This window comes from Poromitra crassiceps (genome assembly GCF_964638095.1).
Source record: "Poromitra crassiceps genome assembly, chromosome: 30".
Taxonomy (NCBI): Eukaryota; Metazoa; Chordata; class Actinopteri; order Beryciformes; family Melamphaidae; genus Poromitra; species Poromitra crassiceps.
The window spans coordinates 15,961,098-15,977,324 of record NC_139652.1 but is presented as its reverse complement, the minus strand read 5'-3'; the positions used below and the strand labels follow the sequence as shown (position 1 = coordinate 15,977,324).

The 16,227-nt window shown below is 42.1% G+C and overlaps 1 protein-coding gene across 1 annotated transcript in view; it reads left to right on the top strand.

Annotated features, from left to right (window-relative positions):
- The first annotated feature begins 5,420 nt into the window (after positions 1 to 5,420).
- Positions 5,421 to 16,227, top strand: part of bmal1a (basic helix-loop-helix ARNT like 1a) — a 29,974-nt gene continuing 19,167 nt past the window's right edge. The window contains exons 1-2 of the mRNA XM_083663121.1: positions 5,421 to 5,522; positions 13,829 to 14,010. The gene's annotated coding sequence lies outside the window, so the exon portion shown is untranslated. The remainder of the gene's footprint in view (positions 5,523 to 13,828; positions 14,011 to 16,227) is intronic.

The following is a 16,227-nucleotide window of genomic DNA, read 5'->3' as shown; positions in this document are numbered from 1 at the left end:
CCAGTAAGGATCCCCAATAGTAGCATTGAGAAACCTTCTACTCTTTCTGTCTTTCTTTCTCTCTTTCTCCCTCTCTCTCTTATTTCTCACGGACAAAAGATGGCGTCTAATAAACTGGAGTCATTTCATCTTTTTCTCTGCCTCTGGATCCTTTCTTCGAAGCAAGCGCAGGATTACTCCTTGTAGATTGACCCTTTTTGCTCTCTCCTCTCCTCCCTCTTTTCCCTGTCAGTCCTCCCTTCATCTCGACTATCTCTCCTCCCTCCCTCCCTCCCTCCCTCCCGCTCCTTCCTCCCCCTCACTCCTCGCGCTCGCAGCTCGGGGAACGGTGGATTACCTCCATTGAGCTACAGTATGCGGCGTGATTAGCCGCAGCTCAACAGTTGTTAAGATGACAGAGAGCAATCATCAGAAACCTATATGGCTGCAGAGCAAAACCTCCGCTGTTGCTATTATGGCACATGGCTTTGATCACAGGGATGAGTGGCATCGTCTGCAGACCCAGTGTGTGTGTGTGTGTGTGTGTGTGTGTGTGTGTGTGTGAGAGAGAGAGAGAGAGAGAGAGAGAGAGAGTGCATGCGTGCATGTGTGCGCATTAGTATGCACAAGCAAAACCTACTTACCTACTTAAACATAATAATAACATCAATAACAACAAAGTAACTTTATGCTAACTATCCTTTAGGGACTTTGTGCATCAAGCACCACTTTGCAGTGCTGATTCCAACCAAGTGCCGAGCGAAACACACAGGCTTAATCAATTCACTATTGCAGCGGCAATGATGCCTTTCAACTCGCTCCCTTTTAATGAGATTTGCAATAGAAAAGAGGCAGCGGCCCAACTGTAACTCCTTCAGCTCTCTCTCAAGTAGCCTGCCTGTGATGTGTGTGTGTGTGTGTGTGTGTGTGTGTGTGTGTGTGTGTGTGTGTGTGTGTGTGTGTGTGCAGTATACAGCAGATGCTTCAGCTGAGGGGAGCCACACATCAGCGTTGGTACTCCTCCATTAGCATATCAGCATGTCTCTCTGTCTCTCTCTCTCATGCTGTCAGAAATTGATGATCTGCAATTACACAGCATGTGTCAGTGCAGCTAAACATCATTTATCAGCTCCATGCTGACAGTAGCTACATGACTGAACAAGCGGAGGGCCACTGTCACAATAAAAGTACCATATTTTCTATCCCAGGAGTGTGGAACACAAGACAAAAGTTGCTGTCATACAGGGGGGAAAAGACAAGACAATTAGTTTAATATAGCCTACAGAAGAAGGATGCATCTACAGTATGTATGTACCTATAACCAGGGATGCAAATTCATGGATAGTGAAAAAGGTGACAGATAGACCCGGACTGTAGACACAAAACCACTCAGAAATCATTCACTTAATAAGTGCCCCATTTTGGGATCAAAAAGGTGACTGTCATGTAAAGGTGACTTGCATCCCTGTTTACTGTAATCTATAGGAAGGAATGTTACATGAATATATTATAGTGATACCATCAAGCAAATAAGCGGAAAAAGTCTAAAAGTGGGCTATGTTGTTAAGCAATATAGAGTATGGCAAACTCACTGCTGAGTATTATAAGTCCATATAGGGATATTATAGGAATATTATGATAACCATTGGAGATAAAGTATGATAAGGTAATGATAAGATAATGATAGAAGATATAAGTCTCTGTATGCATATTATAGGTGATTATTATAGGATAGTGATTTTTACTTTGGGACATTTGATTTGATTTATTATGGATATAAAGACACACCATCCAAGGGAATAAAACATGCAAAAGTGCGGACACTTATTTCCAGCATGGTCCCTGACAGTTAATCCCTCTGTGTGACTTCAGCTTTGTGCCCAGTGACCATCTTAACTGTCTATTTAGCGTCCTGAAAAGCCTAAATGAACAAATCGATTAAATAAACTGGACTTGGAGCCAAACTTTTCGAGATGGAAACCCCCTAGCTACTGTACCACACCACGGAAACATCAATTGATATTCTCGTGGGGACTTGCTGTGTCTCTGCATACATACATAGTCATATATTGTTTTATGACGTTATCGTACTTTAAGATAGCTTTTCAACATTCCCCCATGGACTTGAAGTTTCCCTGCGATACTTGTAGCAGTAGTTACTGTGGTTATTTTTCGTATTCATTTGCTTAAATGTTGTTATATTACTCACGATATCCGACTCCTCTGAAGCTTTGCTACACCAAATCCCTCAGTTCAGCTTGCAGGAGGCGAGTAATGCACTTCAAGACATATATAGATCGATACTTGAGGAGACATCCACACACTCGGTGGTCTCGGAGGTGACAGAGTTGAGTCTCTCTCGTCCTGTCCTGAGCGCAGGGACGCTGCTTCCCTCTGCGCGCCCCCGCAACAATCACCTGCCATGTGATAGCCTTGTGGGAGCGCGCACACCACTGCCAATAATGTTGCCTTTATGTGCTCCTCGTAAAAGTAGGAGGTTGTTGCACGCTCAAGCGCGTCTGATTGGAAATAGTAACACATTAGTAAGCTTGTAACAAGGCTAAGTAACTAGTTAGCTTGTAGTTGTAACAATATGTTGCACATAGCACGACATAGGCAACATTATTGAATGAATTATCAGTACATTCTCAGTACAGCTAATTAAATATCAGAGGGATTGCATAAAAAATACCCTAACACAGCCAGTATAGGAATATCTTAGTTATAGCTTACATTTCTTTAACGTGGCTTTTTGGTATTATAACTCGGTGTTTTAACACAAATCAACTTACCAGAAAGCAGCAAAAGAAACATGAAGTATGAAGTGGCCGTAGTGATGAGTTTTAGGTTCACAGCTGTTCCCAACTGTTTTGTTTTTAAGGCAAGGCAACAGTGCCACCTTGTGACAGAAATTATGTTTGCAACTTACAGTTGTCTAGCAATGTTGTCTAGCACCTTATTTAAAAAAAACATTTGTCTCTGATATAATTCATAAACTATGATGCAGTTGTTTGTATATGTGTGGCTGGACATATTTTATGGAAATAACATATATGCTAAACAGGAAAACAGTCAACTAACAGTAACAAAACAAAATACAGTACCACAAAGTATGGTCACTTCATAATTCACCCAAAGTAAATGTTACACTTGCCAAATGAGACTCACTCTGCTTTCAAATAATCTAGTGTCTAATATTCCCATTTCAATTTGCAAAAAGGTATGTTTATTAATACTACATCTAAATGAACAAAATCACATGAGCGAGGCACAAACAACTCAGTAAAATCCTTTCTGTGCGTCAACAACTCTGGTGTTTTTTGCAGTTGTGACTCACAGAACGGCACTGTTGCAATTAAATAAGATCTTTGTTGTGGTCAAAATGTTCTATATTGTTTCAGGTTGCAGTTTCCATTACATTCAGCAGCACATACACACATTACACAATACAACAGAGGTGGGACCTCTGGAGTCAACTTTGCTGCAGTCCCAAGTCAGTCTCAAGTCGAGCCCCAATTCTAAATGTAGATTGTAGATGTCAAGTCCAAGTCTCAAATCTAAATGTAGAAGAGCAAGTCAGGTCAGAACAAATCAAGAGATCAAGTATCAATTTTAAATTTTAAAAGGAAACAAAATACTTTTCAATGCAATGTGGTTTTAATAGGATAAAAACTTGGTAAAGCATCAGTTTAATATTTCATTCCATTCCATACAAATTCAGAAAACTGAAATTGAGTTGTCTGCTGGAACAAATGTCATCACTTTCAATCCAAGTCATTTACACAAACGCAAGATCTCAATCAAAACTTTTGAAACCTAGTTGTTAAACTTAGCAGGAATGCAAATACAATCCAATAGGAAACAACATTACCTGATCAGCAATGTGCTCATCTTCAGTATTTTCCTATATGTTGCCCACTTGCCCTGGTGTAATGTCTGAGTAATGTTGCTTGCATTATCTGAACTGAAATAATGCATATTATAATATGACATTGAGTGAACAGTTATTTTCCGTTTCCACTGCCAACTTTAACAAATCTATCGCCCATATGTGGCAGGGATCTGATTTAATAGCCTACAGCTTTAGACAGCGACCCCTCGGGTTATTGTAGGTAAGGTAGTAGTGCTTTCATAATAGACACCAGAGAGAATATGAGATACATATCCAGACCGACAGGGGCGCTGAGGTACACCGTGCTCAAGATGAAAGAAAAGGTTCCTTGAATAGGGGAGGGTCAAGTCAAGTGTAGGCTATTACAAAACTTGATCCCCAGAAAAGTTTGGTTTGGAGTCGAGTTTGGTTCCACAAAACCCACCATTTGAAAAAGAATGAAAGATTAAATCCACCCCCATAGGGGTTTACTTACAGGGTATTATTCAATAACTAATAAGTAATTATCATAAAATTTCTCCTATGATTACATAAAGGAAGGCACATGAATCCATCTGAAATGGAGCCAACTCGTGTTGTTTCCCTAATAGACCAAATCAGCGGGATGTTTACATTTACTTCCGGGTACCCCTGAGGTCCACACATTATAATGGCGGTGGACGGCACAAACTGACATGTTGAAGACAAAAACAGACAAAGAAGACAAAAATGGTTCGTCCGTGTTGTGTTGTTGTTTAATATCATTCATAACAACACTTTCACTAACGTTAGTGGAGACCAGACTAGCTAATTTACCTGTTGGACCAGACCAGAGCTAAATTAAATTGACCTGGCGTCAGTAGCTCTGTCTGTACCAGGCTCTTTCTCGCCGAGAAGAGCCTGGTGACGCGAGGTTACTCTGTCTGTAAATGTAAAAAAACAGCGAGTTTGACAGACAAACAAACTTTATTAGCTAGCTAACACTACATAAAACAAACACAGAAGAAAGGCTAGATACGTCGGACAAGCATGTTTACCAACCGTTTAACCATTTAAATTGAAAGTAGTCGGCCGAAAACAACGAGAGGGTTTGACAGCATTTATATGACAACACGCACATTTAAACCTGCCGCCTTTCCCAAGTGGTACCCGGAAGTAAATTTGTTTACATGGTGACGTCACGGTGATTTGGTCTATAACCTAACTAAATTACTTAATGCAGAATGTTACACACGCACACACGCGCGCACACGCACGCGCGCACACACACACACACACACACACACACACACACACACACACACACACACACACACACACACACACACACACACACACACACACACACACACACACACACACACACACACACACACACACACACACACGCACACACACACACACACACATTCCGTTCCATCCTGGCCGTCATTGGCCAACTAGCGCGCCCATCATTTCCCTGACCTGAACCGTCTACTGATTGGCTAGAGCGGCTGCTATGGTGGCTCCCCCAACGCCATTGGCTGAAAAACTAGGTTAGTGGTCCGACAGGCATGACGGTGAAGAGAAACTGGGTCACCGATTGAAGATCGTTTATGTCACAGTTCTGACGGCTGCTATTACATTCTACCCAGCGTCTTTAAATGGATAGACCTATCGCATTGGATCCGCTGTAAGTACAACACGAAAACGACCCTAGTTATCGATATTGCACCTCGACTATTATGTTGTGTTTTTCCATTTTCTCCGTGATGGCTAGCGTCGATGTTTTCCCTGCCTGTGCTGTGGTCATGTCAATGTGGTTTTCTAGAGCAGGAGCAAGGACGCTAACGTTAGCTCGTTGGCCAAATCCATTTTTCTTGACAGTTAGCGTTCCTCAGCTAGCTACTGTATGCTAATATTAGCCAACGGGGCTGCATGTATATGGATAAAAGGGTGGGAAAGCCGCCCACATTGTGCCAGGCGAGCATTAAATGTTGGCAGGATTGGAATTACTGGGGCTCAAGGGAAGCTCTTGTGTTATCGAGGTAAGGCAGGCTTGTTTACTAACCATTGGGCTACCCATGTAAACAGGCCTTGGTGTCTGGGACACGATTTCTTCGACAGCATCCATCCCTCTACCAGTAACTCCAGAGCTTCCTCTGTCTTTTCCAACAGAACAACACGGTAGCATGTGTGTGGCTACAGGAGTGACCCATAACAAAGCGCTGGTCTTTACGAGAGCATTTGGCTTAATGTTTGGTCATGAAATGTCGTGACACAGTCTTGGCATTGGCAGTGGAAATGTGGCAACCTCTCATCTCTTCTGCAGTCCCTCCCTCTCTCCCTCTCTCCCCCTCTCTCTCTCTCTCTCTCTCTCTCTCCGCAGTGATTGCCAAAAAGATCATGATGTGATATCAGATTTTGGGCACTGGCATTCGTCGTGCACCATGCACAGTACAGCAGTGTCCTTTGTCTTGTACTTTACGGCAGTGGTTCTCCCAAAGTGGGGGTCCAGGGACCTTGTGGGCTCCTTTAGGGGGGTTCAGAGCCCCCCCCTCCCACAGCAGACGAGGAATCGTTATATTTATTAGCTAATGTCTCACCCGATAGAAATGAGAGGAGTGAATGTCTATAAGGTCGGATGACTGCACTGATCATAGTTTCACTCTCCTCATATATGGTTATCACTATATATCACCGTCTACTGGACTGTTACTGATGGGCAGTCTTATCAAATGGGGGTTCATTGTCTACTGTGGATCTATTTGGGCATCCTTTATTAAAAACTGGTGACGATTGATCAACAATTCATTTTCATGTTTATTTTGTACGATTTAGGTTATTGCTAGATTGTTAAGTAGAGCCTGACTGATAGGGATTTTTGTGACCAATACCGATTTTAGAGGGGGGGGGGGGGGGGATTTCCCAATGACCAATATAGTTTTTTTTTTGTTTGTTTTTTATAGCTGGAATGAAAATAATAGACCTTTTCTGTGGATTGTGCACCGATTTTGTACCGATATGATGCAGGGGTAGAGTTCACAAACCTTATTTCTCTTGGAAGTATCACTAAATTAATTATGTCTTATTTGTATGTTTTCTGAAATAGCTGTCTTTAAGTTATGTGATTAGTACTGTCTGTGTGTCAACCTCCTCCCTCACAGCAGCACAGAACAGCTGTGAACTTAAGACTTGGACTGACAGCGTTGTTGTTGCTCATAGTCAGGTAGTCCCACACATTATTAGCCCTTATCAGTATTGATTAACTCCTAGTTTGCCACGAAGGCGTTTGTGATAAGAGCAGTTTGAAGTGAATCAGGGTGGTAATAACCAGTGTTGTTGGTTTAGCTGCTGTTAATTGCCCTGCTGGTCAGGAAGGTGAGACTCAATATCAGCTCTCAACAAGGAAACAAGCATCAATGTGAGAAGTGAGAGTGGAAAGATCAAAGATATGGCAAAAATTAAATGGAAACACTGGAGGGAAAATTTTGGCAGGTCAAATTTCTGAGAAACGACTTCTATTCTGTACTAGTAGTAAGCTATCTGTTGAGAGCTCTGCAGTGTACAACAACAACAGTATTTTGTTAAACATTAAATATTGTGTATGTCATAATGAACATTTTCTCTCCAGGGATCCCCTGAGGAAATTACTTAAAAAGTGCCTCAGCGGGACGGGCGAGCAGCAGAATAGGCTAACCGCAACCATGAGCTTTTCCTTTTCCAAGTCAAACAAGGCTTGGCAATTAGTGGCATGTATAATTTCATATTTGATAAGCCAGCCAAGTAGATGTGTCTAAAGCCACCAGTGGTGATGTCCACATTGGCATCAAATGCATCCACAGTTGGCACATCTGAATCAGTAGGAAACAGAAAGAAATCAATATTGAATAACTAGAAACCTAGTCATTTAACACACATGCACACACGCACGTGCCCGCATGAAGCCAATACAAGCCTAATGATGCGGACTATTTACTGATTCGGTTATTATGCTGTGCACAACTACAAAGGCAGCCACATCTTGCTTTGCTCCCTGCTTGATTCTCTACACAACTCCCAGACAACAATGCATTCTCTTAAGGAATTTGATTGGGCAATATGATTTTTAATAAATTTTTTATTTTACAAAATTGTCAACATTTAGAGAAAAAAAGGAGAGTTTATTGAATAAACTCTCCTTTTCCCCAACATTGCAACTTGCTACCTTAATAAAAATGGTCACAAAGACGTGATGGTAGACTTAGTAAACCAGTCACACTTTGACTGTGCTTACTGAGTCTGGCAAATCAGTGGAGTGGACGAAACAACAGTCTTTGCTGCTGAACTAGACGGGCCTCCATGACATTGCTTGGGATGTCATCTGAGCATGAGGTTCTATGTATTCATTAGTGGACGATGGTGGCAGCACTCAGAATGTATCAGAGGGTTGTGCCCCCACTATAAATGTCTGGTGCAAAGTGGAAACCCTGGTGTGGTATCTGAAGTTATTTCACACTATGAGCCCCTATGCTAACACTGTGCTAACGTAGGAGTAGCAGGTTGACATTTACTGTGAAGATGCTTTGCCATCTTGCACACTGATGTAATGCTTTTCGTGTACTCGAGCATGCTAGTGTAGTGCTGCAGTAAGCCAAGGCCATCTTGTGCGATATTTAGCCTACTTATTTACTTTTCCTTGATGAGTTCCATAGCTGCATTGTTTTTTTTTAAATCAAGGCAATGTCGAGGCTCAAAGTATTCTAATACCTTTTTTTTACATCAAAAGTCCCGCTAATACACATTTTTTTGTTACCCAGGAAAGCAGCAGCATCGCCTCAACCCAATCATTGGTGGATTTGCTGCTATATTTTACTTCTTGTATTGACACGTTTATGCAATTTGTTATCACAGCCTACCATCAATTCCCATCCTACTTGTAATTACTATAAGAAGTTTACGTAATGTTTATATTCACAGTCAGCAGTTGGTATTTATTTACTGAACATCTGATGGATAATCGGACAGCGGGTGTGAGGTGCCATTGCAGTGTGAGAGAGTTATTGTGTTGGAAGGACGTTTTATCGCTTCTTGGATTGTGATTGATACCGTTCTGTCTGTATGTTCACTTTTTTTGCACATAGCACTGACTGGTGCTACAGAGGTTGATAGTTTTTTAGCACAGCCCATAAAATTGTAGCACGCATATACAATAAAAAAATTGTGTTACCATCGCTAAAAACAACCACAAGTAGTGCAGCTCATCACGTAAACAGCTCCTTAACAAGAAATGTGTTTCAAAACAGTATAGCACGTGTGCTACATGGTAGCATGACTCTACCACAATGCCCTAAGCATCTAGCTATTTTTACACGCAAGACAGATGGACTGAGCCAAACTAGCATGACAACATTTCTGAATGCTCCTCGGTCATGTGACAGAAATAGCACTTCACTGCTACCTATTTGCACCTTGCTTATGTAATAGCTTGCTTAACCCATTGATACCTGATGCAGCATTTGTGTGTGTATCCCTTTAACGCGGTCTTAAAGGGATACACACAAATTAGGGATATACACGCAAATGCTGCATCAGGTATCAATGGGTTAACAACTCAAAGGTTATTTCCCATTTCACGTGGTCTTAAATTAAGGTTAGGTGATGATGGTATACCTACTAACATTCACCATATAATTTAGGCTGAATTGACCAAACTAAAATAATTGTCCTGTTGCAAAGCTAACTAATAACGGTGCTCTATGAATCAGCGTACAGCTTTGGCAAGGAGGCTTTTTGCTACACCAACCCATGTGTTCTTACCGTAGACTGAGGCTGTTGCCAGGCAGGATCCAGCCTTTCCAACATCTTGATATGTGCGTTTCTTTCTACGTGTTTAATGAGGTGCAGTAGAGGCATAGTCATGGAGAAAGCGGCCCTGAATTTAGAGATGTTGCTGAAGGTCGAGGGGGCAGGTTGTGTCCGCATGGATCTGATACTGTTAGGCCAAAAGGTCGCTGTGAACTCAGAGGCTGACGGGAATAAGAACGGCCAGTGTTTCCATGTTGATTGGCCAACTGCTGACTGGCTGTTTCATTGATGGACTAACCGACCAAAAATGATTTTCTTAACTGTTTCACTGACTGGTTGGCTGGCTGGCTGTCACGTTGGAAGCGTTTGTGATTGGGGGAGATTGTGCATAATATGGCCGAGGAACTTGCTGACTGGCCACTTCATTGACCGCCTCACTTTCTGACCAACTGCGGCTTGTAGACTGTAGTAGACTTACATGTAGGGAAATGAACCTGAATGTCTTGCTGACTCACTGACAGAGTAGAAGTAGGGTGGTAGGTAGATGGAAATGAGGCTGGCTGGTTTGAGACCATAGAGACTGGCTGACCCAGTTTCCACTCCGGCACTGGTTCCTTTCAGTGTTCAGTCATGACACAGTGGTTTTCCCCTGCTTTGTCCCAGTAGAAGAGCTTGCCCAGACTGTCCTGACCTGATACTACTTCGCTTCTCCAGCTTCACATTTTGCACCAGTGCTGTCCGGTCTTGCTCCCAGGGAGGGTTTCCTGCACATTCACTTTTAGGCGACCCCCCAAAGCGGGGGGGTCACCTCTTCTTCTCCGGTAGCATACAGGAGATATTCAGGATTTCAGGATTCCAATCACCCACGATGATGATGATGATGATGATTATAATTATGATATATTATTTTTATTTATTTATTTATTTATTTTTCTCCCGTAAAGCTTGTGCAATCTTACAGTCTTCCCCCATCTCACTTAAACGTTCCCTTATTTATTGGTGCATTGCTGCTTGGCCAACCAATCACCTATTGAATTCAATAGTTCTAAACAATCAGTAGAACAAGCAGGCAGCCAATCACTAAGGACAACATGCAGCCAATAAAACACTAAATTGAATGACAGTGTCATCCAGTGGCAGCCAGGCTAATACTTCACTCGACGAAGTCGTTAAATAAAATTAGCACTGGGTGTCCGTAGCTTTTCCCACGACGATTTTCTGCAATAGACAGAAACAAGCATTTGTTTACCCCATCTGTTTAGCGAGGTCTGACATAATATAGCCTACCAGTAATTAATGTGTGTATTTCATTCATAATTGACCTTATGTTGTTTTTATTTGTGAAATGTTTGAATGTAATGAGTGACCGCAAGTGATGGTCAATGAATTTATTAGGTATGGTGGTTAACCAGTTTGGCTACATGGCTCCCTTCAGTGCAACCCGGAGTTAATCTACTTGGATAAAAGTACTAGAGTGTGTCCAACTGCTAGTCAGAATTACACTGTGTATGTTTGTGAACAGGTGTGTTTATGGACACTGTAGGTAAGTGAACTAGATGGAAAATCATGTTTGCTTTGACAGCCTCCTAACTGTGACTGTATTAAGGCATCTCGTCAAATGATGATAGCTAATTGTTGCTTGTAAAAGGCAGTGAGGGAGCAAGAGGAGCAGCACATGACATGTCTTTGATCTTGTGTCCCGGCTGGACAACAGACTGCTAATAAGAAAGAGGACTATGTAACCTGTAACCAGCATCACATGTTAGGCCTACGCATGAAGTCTGTCTAAACTCTGGCCTCATTCATCCTTCTTGGAATTTCAACTAGTCGCAAACAATTGACTTCTAGGAAGCCGTCTCAGGGGGAACATGCAGTGAAAGACAAGCCGATAGTATCTGAAGAGGAGAGGAGGACTGCAGAGCAGGGGAGCTATGTCTGCAGCAAAAAAGACACAAGAGCTCAGATTTAATACATGCAAGGAATACAATTACACTCACTGATGTGTAATAAATGTCTTCTACTAATAAGCCAAAGTTGTTTTATCATTTTCTAAATACAAATTACTCATGTAAAAGTTGAATAGGCTTATTAGGCTATTGTATCCGGAGCTACATTTTGACACTGGTTAAACAGTAACTTAACCCAAATCTGCATGATATAACCTGCTGACCCAGTTGACCACCACCTGTTGTATAGAAGGTGACACCTGGCACCAAAGATCAGCCAATTGCGGATGGCAATGTTAAAAGTGCTACAATATCCCCTTTGAATGAAATGACAGAATACAGTAGTCTAGGTCAAAATGACCTTTTCATGTGTATCAATCTAAACTAAGCGAGGCCTATTCAAGATCATAGGAATAACACACATAGCCTCAAATTCTTTATTGGGAACCGTTGCCTTAAAAGCCAGTGAGGCTGAAACAAGTGTGTATTGAGAAACTGCTGATGTAATAGAGTACGACAGGAACGAGTCCGCAAGACCTGGACGCGTCGCTAGCACTTTAGCTCATAGGTGTAAAAGACCTGGACGCGTCGCTAGCACTTTAGCTCATAGGTGTAAAAGACCTGGACGCGTCGCTAGCACTTTAGCTCATAGGTGTAAAAGACCTGGGCCCAGTTGTACAAAGCACCTTAAGTAAAGATTTCCCTTAGAGTCAGAGTTAAGGTGTCCATAAAATAGAATTGGCTGCACAAAACACCCTTAAATCTTCTCCATAAGGTTAAACATTTTAAGGAAAACATGTAAGGGTGTTTTGTGCAGCCGATTCGATTTTATGGACACCTGAACTCGGACCCTAAGGGAAATCTTAACCTAAGGTGCTTTGTGCAACTGGGCCCTGGACGTGTCGCTAGCACTTTTGCTCATAGGTGTAAAAGACCTGGACGCGTCGCTAGCACTTTAGCTCATAGGTGTAAAAGACAATGGGTTTTTGTATGGGGATTTCTGTTAAATGCATGAAATAAGGTCTGTGTTTTTGTTTTGTTTTTGGATTTTATCCCATTGCCCATTGTACTTGACCAATTATTCCCCCTAGCCTATTATTTTGTTATTTCCCTTGAACAATGAACATGTAAGTGATTTTATTTTGAAAAGACAGTAGGCATAGGTAATGGATGCAACTTGACGGGTGCAGTCAACACAGAGAACAAGGAGAAGTGGGGGGAGAGAGAGAGAGACTCCAGAGCTGTCCTGTTTTGGTGCTGGAGAAAGCCCAACTATTGGTTGTTGTTGGCAATGGTGACGTCATTGAACTACACTATTTGCATGAGCCAAGGCTAAAGACTCCCGATAATATTAAACACGTTTGCTTTTGTCGGAATGTCAAGACGAGAAGAAGACTGACTGAGTTCAGAGAGCTGGGACTGAGTTTGATCACCACCTCACACCAAACGATGGAGACGGAGGGAGCGCACCACAACTCCAGCAAAACTCTCACCATTTCATTCTGACGTTGGCAGTTTGTCTGTGACAGTGTGTCAGGTCAGCATAAGGGAATCTGCAAGACGCTTTGAAGTGTTTTCTTCAAGGTTTCAGTATAGAGCAGACACTCTTGACAAGAAATCATATTCATCATTCTAGTCACGGAAATTACACCTCACTGCATAAATAGAGGAATCTACTTTTAGCCTTCATCTGCATACCAAATAGAGCAAACTCCAGGAAACGATTCAATTAGCCTACATTCAGTTATTCCATTTTTCAGGTCAGCTGTAATGAACAGAATGGTCTTCTCTTGATTTATTTGAACGCCCGCCATGTTTAGCTTTTTCTTGGGTTTGCCAAAATGGAGATGCTGATGTGTTCATTTAGGTCTTGTTTATTTTTCTGATCTCTTGTATTTTGTATATTTTTTATTTTTAGATTTTTCAAAGGCAGTTGCCAGCGTAACTTTGGTTTGAGAAGTGGGGGGGGGGACACGACAACCCCGACCCCCGGCCTTAGGTCTTCTAGTTTCATATGATACTGTTCTCTTAACTCTAGGTTTAGAAAGGAGCCTGCTACAACCTCTGAAAGACTAATGTCGACCCGTGTCCATGATTTTTGCAGTGAAAAAGTGGGGGGGACATAATCTGGATTTTGAAAAGATGGGACATGTCGTCCCCCCTGTCTCTATGGAAAATTCGCCCTTGGTTAGGCTTGTAAATGAAACAAAACATCAGACCTTATTGACATTGTCATTTCTCCTCATCTCTCTCTCTCTCTCTCTAGAGGTAGACCAGTTACACCAGTTGCCTAAAGGACAGATCGCACCAGGGCAGACGACATCAACCCGGATGAATCTAGGTCAAACAGAATCAAAGCAGACGGACACCAGATCAGAACGCATCAGACCAGGCTGATCCAGACGACACCGGGCCAACCAGGGAGGCCTGTTCCAGTTTCCTATCCAGGTACCTGCACCAGCTGAGCCTTCACAAGCCCTGCTCTGTATGTACAGTCTACTCCAACCCATATTTCAGAGGCTGTATAGAACCAAGGAGGGCCTATTGATCTCTAGTGCATATGGGCTTTTCAAAGTGTGACACTGCGGGCCTCCCCTCGACACTCGGACAAAGCCTGGTAACCCCCCTCCCCCCCCCCCCCTCCCCCCAGTTTACTTGCTCAGTTTCGCTCAATTCCTAGATGCCTATGAGCTCGTGATTATGTTATTTTATCCCATAGAGTAGACACTCAATCATTTAACCTGCTGTTGCCCCAACCAGGGGTATGTGTACTCCTAGGGGTACTTGAGGATACTTGGAAGGATTGGGGATTACAATTAATTTCATTGGGGATTACAATTCATTTCCAAGTAATTTCATAAGCCCATTGCTAAAATGGTATGTGCTAGGGTTTAATATTTTTCCTGAAAGTGAGGCATACCGGGAAACGGGAACTGAAGCCCTCTTTCGCAGGAATTCCCAGATTTCTTATTTTCATGCATCAAGGAGAAAAATAAACCTATTGCTTCCCAGCCTGATGTATTATTTGGTGGCATTAATAACTATTAATTAAGGCAAAACATTAGAAATTAACATATAGCCTATATAGCCTATAGCACATATAGCCTATAGTGCAGTTAGGGTTTATATAATTCAGCAATAGTGCATTGGAGTATGAATAAGTCCTGTAGTAGGCTAACCATTTTATTAGAGAGTTGTGGAAACTGGTGTGGAACAAATGCAGCCATAAACGCGTCGTTGAATCAGCCCGTTTTCACACTGTTTTACACACGACATCAAGATGCTGTCATACCTGGCAGCACCGCGGGGCGCTTTGGATATGGGCTGCGCTCTGGCGGCCGCGCACTCGTCTTCCAGTCGTGCCCGTGCCATAATCTTCATACTGCATACAGCACAGCTTTTATCAGTAGAAAAGAAAAGAAACATTGCAGGCTTTGTGTTTATTAATTAGGCTTGGTGCAATAAGCTTTCAGTGTGTTCCACCGGCACACAAAGCCGCATCTAGCCAAAACACGCCGAAATAAAGTCTGAAATGAATTCCACTCTACAAAGGATATAATCAAATTTCAAATTTCTGGCTGTAGCTTTGTTGTCGGAGAAGCTAGTACAGCATTTAATCTTAAAATCTGCCTTGAGATAACTCGTTATTTGGCGCTATATAAATATAAAATTGATTGGTTGGTTGATTGATAGATTCACTGATGTCTCCGAAGTCCGAAATGCCTTAACATCATGATCATTTTATGATTTACAATGCTTACAGTAGCCTAAATATATATGTTCTTTTAAAACATAGGCTATATCTTTTAAGAAAGTAAACTGTTGGCATATTTCTAAATATAGGCCTATTCCAATATGTTCTGCATGTAGAAATACAACAACATTTCCCCCCGGTTTCCCGTCATTCATTTCCTGGGAAACGGGAGATGGCTTAGATGGCAATTCCCGGGAATCCCGTTTCCTGGGATTAAAGCCTCGTATGTGCAATGGTTCCCCCCCCCTGGCAGGTGTCAACTGTTACACTACTCTGTGAAGAGGTCACCGTTCACACATGTCAAAACTGCATGCAAAACCAAGTATCTAGCAAACATTGGATGAATGGCTTCAATCATAACCTGTCAGAATTGTTCATTCATTTAATAATCAGTTGTGTTAGATACTAATTAATATGAGTTTAATAGAAGACATTTAGGAGAATCATCAACAGGCATGAGTGAGGGGGTACTGTTGGCGAAACAGCTCAAGGGGTTCATACGACAAAAAAGGTTGGGAACCACTGATCTAGTGTCCAGCTTCAGTCTGCTTCCTGAGAGAACTGGAATATATTCAAGGAAAATTCGACCCTCGGATACTTTTCCTCTCTTACCTCAACCTGCTTTGTCTTCTTCCAATGCAGTTAGTGATTTCCTACATTTCCCAGAATGATTTTCAACAACCTCCCCCCGAAGGACAGTAAACGTGTTGCTTTCATTCAAAGGTGTTTTATTTAACAGTGTTTCAGTGCACATTTTCCTTTGAGTCATATACATTGGTGCAGTAAATGACAAGATTACTTTTTTTTTTTAACTCATTTGATCTAAGAGGAAGAGCAAGGAGGAGACAACATTGTCACAACCAGTTGGAACTGAGGCTGCAGCACATAAGCAAAAATCATGTCTCCTTACT